Source organism: Equus quagga, unplaced genomic scaffold, assembly GCF_021613505.1.
Source record: "Equus quagga isolate Etosha38 unplaced genomic scaffold, UCLA_HA_Equagga_1.0 83427_RagTag, whole genome shotgun sequence".
In the NCBI taxonomy this organism is placed as follows: domain Eukaryota; kingdom Metazoa; phylum Chordata; class Mammalia; order Perissodactyla; family Equidae; genus Equus; species Equus quagga.
Window position 1 is genome coordinate 1 of NW_025803436.1, and position 4,601 is coordinate 4,601.

The 4,601-nt window shown below is 44.4% G+C and overlaps 1 long non-coding RNA gene across 3 annotated transcripts; it reads left to right on the forward strand.

Moving 5' to 3' along the window:
- The first annotated feature begins 6 nt into the window (after window positions 1-6).
- LOC124234512 (uncharacterized) lies at window positions 7-3,380 on the forward strand. Of its 3 annotated transcripts, none has more exons than XR_006887331.1 (3): window positions 7-576; window positions 1,230-1,304; window positions 1,706-3,380. It is a non-coding gene; the product is annotated as an uncharacterized LOC124234512 (long non-coding RNA). The 3 variants fall into 3 exon arrangements; XR_006887333.1 differs by having other exon boundaries at window positions 2,372-3,371; XR_006887332.1 differs by having other exon boundaries at window positions 2,375-3,370.
- Window positions 3,381-4,601: the final 1,221 nt, after the last annotated feature.

A 4,601-nucleotide genomic window follows, 5' to 3' on the forward strand; every position in this document is an offset into this window, starting at 1 on the left:
TGATCTCTGAGGTCACTTATGTTACCAACACTCTAGGGTTCTGTGACTGTGTGTAAGGTGGGTGTGTTGTGTGCATAAAGGTAGCTAGTTCTGCACACACATGAGACTCTTTACAGTGGAGCTGGGAGGATGGAGCTGGGTCAGAGTCGGCATACCTGCTTGGCTCATGGGACTGGCCAAATTGGATTTTGTAAAAAGCCAAGGTTAGCTTAAAAAGGCACTGTTAGTCACCATTGGGTTTTGAATATTTTATGCACTGAAATCACTCCATAAAAATTGCTGCTTCAAATTCAAACAGATGTGAGAACATCCCAGTCTCAGTAGAATTATAGTTTATAAAATTATTTTCTTGCTTGTAACAGTGAACCTGAATCCCATCTTGGGGAGAAGGCAGACGAGCCCCATGCTAACCCCTTCCCCAGAGTGTGATGTCGTCTCTCTTGGCAGGTGGCCAGCAGAGCTCTGAAAATCCCCACCTCTAAGATTTACATCAGCGAGACAAGCACTAATACCGTGCCCAACACCTCTCCCACAGCCGCCTCAGTCAGCACTGACCTCAACGGACAGGCCGTCTACGTAAGGAGCCTCAGGAGCCGGCAGAGCAGAGGGCCAGCCCAGGGCTTTGGGCCTGGAGGGTCCCCCAGGTGGGAGCTGGAATGGCCCCTGCAGGCTCTTTGGCTGTGGCCATGCCTGTGGCTCTCTTATCCAGGAGAATGCTGTTCCTCCAAACACCAAGCTAAAAGAGAGGCTGAAGAACTATAATCACTTCTGAGGGTAGGACGGGGAGGAGAGTTGGAAGGAATGCAGGGGGTGCTATGAAGACATACTCCCTGCTGTTAGAACTGGCCATAAGACAATGGACCAAAATTGGAATTCAACTGTGGGGTTGGCCAGTTAAGACCGACTGGCTTCTCCTCCCACGTGGAGGATGTAATCTAATGAAGGGGTTTGATGGGAGAAGTACCTCCTTAGGATCCCTCAAACATTTCACTGTCTGTCAGCCTGAGAACTGGGTCAGGAAGTGCTCTCCAAGCAAAGGCCAGTGTTGGTCCCTTTGGTAGCGTCCTTTAGCTTCCACCCTGGGCCTCTGTCATTCTTGAGAGGGTACCAAGTAGTGACACCCTGGGAGCACCGTTACTAGGACATAGCCTTGCTGAGGCCCCCAGGGTACCTGGGCCGGGGGATGCAGAGGATTTATGTGTCTGGTGTGTGATGGATGTGTTCTTTAGGAAGCGTGTCAGACCATCCTGAAAAGGCTGGAGCCCTTCAAGAGAAAGAATCCTAGTGGCTCCTGGGAAGACTGGGTAAGTCTGAGTTGATCCATGTTCCTTTTGCAGATGAGATGGGGATTAAGAGCAGAGCTTCTGTCCTGACTCCAGCAGGAATAGGAGGTCATGATCTAGTCACTCAGGCAAAGAGAAGTTGAGGTGGTCTATGATTTCACGGGGCAAGTAAATGCTCAACCTTGCTGGTCTCCCTTTCTCTACAGTTTTCATAGTTAAGGGGAGTCAGTTGAGGAAAATTTTTGATCCAGGATCTTGGTAACCCTGAGGGATTTGTGGGCTGGCTAGTCCTGAGCCTGAGAAGGTGGAGGTGACTGCTGAATATGCTTCACTGTGAAGTCTTGGCTCACTTGGCCTGGTCCTACACCCAGCTCATCCAGTTTCAATGAGCCTGGTTTTCTTCAAACTTCCTTCTCTCATAGGGCTGCCCCAGCAACATCTCCCCCTATCAAGCTCTGGAGTCTGGGTCCACTGAGATTCCATCTGTGAGAAAGCAGGGAAAAGGCATTGCTCAAGAGGTTATATCATGACTGTGACTTTAGGAGTGACACAACAAGAACCATACAGAGTAAGGATGAGCCCAGTTCTCTGATTTCTCCTTTGGGGGCCTGCATGTCAGGAACTCTCACAGGGATGCTGCAAGGAAGTCTCTCTGAGGTGGGAGGCTTCAGTTCCTCCAACAAGCAGAAATATCCATGGCAGCCCTGCTTCACTGTCTCCCTCCTGTTGGAATGGCAGAACTGGGCACAATAGTAACGCACAAAATGTGCCTGCATACAGCCCAGCTCAGACAGTGCAAGTCTCCCTCAATAGATTCAAAGAAAATAAGCTATTTTTCTCAGACGCCCTCATCTTACTATGCCTCCCATGACCTCTACTTCCCTTCCCACACTCATAGATACCACCCACATAAATACCACATGAATGTTGATTGGTTTTTGTAGTTTGAATTTTAGCATGGATTTGTCGGGCAATGATAATGTTTTCAACATTACAATCTGTTGAACTTTATAGATCAAGACTTTACAATCTGTTGAACTGAGCGTTGTCCTCAATAACTGACCATGTAATCCAACATTCCTTATAAGCAGGAAACCCCAACAGAGGCCATTACCAAAAAGGTGTGATCAGGAGATGACAGGCATCTAATCTCTTCACTGTTTGTACTACACTGAAAAACGTGCCATTATCACCACCACCACCATATATGTATATATTTGTACCAGATATATACATGGTAAGGATCCTAGAGAAATTCTTTCTCTAAGCCTTAGTTTTCTCATATGTAAAATGAAGATAATAATAGTACTGATATTGGAGGTGATGTCAGCATCCTGGCAGAGTGAGGTCTCTCAGAAATCTTTCCCCTCCAATTTACAACAACAACAAAAATCCATAATATAACAGAGGACAACCTAACAGAACACAGAAAACGTCAGAGAGACCTAGGCAGCCATATGCTGGAGGGCGGAGAGACTGGAGCCCCCCTTGGAGGAGGTGGAACAGGGTAACAGAAATCTTCACTTCTTCCCCTTAAAGACTGTGATCAGGAACCGTGGGAGGCCTCCAAGTGAAAAGAAACAGGGGAGGGAACATTCATTCGTGGGAACACCAAGGACTCCCAGGGGCCTTGCAGCCTACAGGAAAGCTCTCTACCAGGGCAAAATCTTCCACGGGGGGTGACCCATCAGCCAACACCCAGGAGAGCAGATAGTGAGAGCAGAGGGAGAAAACCCTGAGAGCATGCAGAAGAAATCTCCCCTCCTCCCACCTGCTCAGTGCGGCTCCAGCCCCTAGGATTTCGGCTGAAAGCAGAGGGCTCAGAATACATGGCTCTTGACTCCCACCCAGTGGCAATAGACAGTAACTGTGGCCAAATAATGCCAACATGCTAAAGAAGAGAGCCACTCGCTCTACCAATATCAAACATTATATTAGATCTCCAGACCAGAGAGAAAATGAGAAGTACCCAGAAAGCAGTCCTGAGGACATAGAAATATGTAATCTAAATGACAAAGAATTCAAAATATCTATCATCAAAAAACTCAATGAGGTAAAAGAGAATGTAGAGAAACAATTCAATGAGTTCAGGAGCTACTTCATAAAAGAGATGGAAACTATAAAGAAGAATCAATCAGAAATATTAGAGATGAAAGACACAATGGAAGAAATAAAATGTGGATTCCCTGAACACTTGAGTGGACATCACAGAGGAGAGTATCAGCATAATCAAAGATAGACATGTTGAAATGCTCCAGACAGAGGAGAGTAAAAGAAACGAAGACTAAAGAGAAATGAATTAAAACTAAAAAGAAATGAAGAAAGTCTCCAAGAAATATCCAACTCAATTAGGAAATGCAACATAAGAATTATAGGTATTCAAGACGGAGAAGAAAAGGAGAATGGAGTAGAAAACTTGTTCAAAGAGTAGTACAGAACTTCCCAAACTAGGGAAGGAAATTCACATGGAAGAGGCTGCCAGATCTCTTAAATATGTCAATGTCAAAAGTCCTGCTGCAAGGCATAGAGTGGTGAAACTGGCAAAACTGAATGACAAAGAAAGAATACTAAGGGCAGCAAGGCAGAAGGAAATAACCTACAAAGGAACTCCCATCAGGCTTTCAGCATATTTCTCTGTAGAAACCTTACAGGCTAGGAGAGACTGGAATGACATATTCAAATCATTGAAAGACAAAAACTTTCAGCCAAGAATACTCTATCCAGTGAAAATATCCTTCAGATATGATGCAGAAATAAAACCTTCCCCAGACAAACATAAGTTAAGGGAGTTTGTAGCCACAAGATGTCCCCTACAAGAAATCCTCAAGAAGGCCTTCATACCTGAAAAAGAAGGGGGGGCAGGTAAAGGGGTTATAAAGCATGAAGTAAGGAGTTAAATAGGTAGATAGAATCAGAGCAGGATAGCAAATACTCAAGTATAGCATTAAAGACAAAAGGAAGGAAAACACCAAAAACAAACATAATCTTGTCATTTTAATCACAAACTCATAACACAAGATGGAATAAGATGTGAGAAAAACAACATAGGACAGGAAGAGAAAAGGGACTGAATTGGTTTAGTCTAAGGAAATTAGAGGCCATCAGAAAGAGACTATCTTATCCACAAGATATTGAATACAATACAGGGTAACCACTAAAAAAAAAAAGCAGAACAGAGACACAAATAATAAATAAGGAGAAAACAAAGAAACACATCATAAAAACTATATAACTCGATTGGTAGACCAAAACACACAGGACGAGAAACAAAGGAAATGCAGGAGACCTGGAAAACAAGTGATAAAATGGCAGCATTAA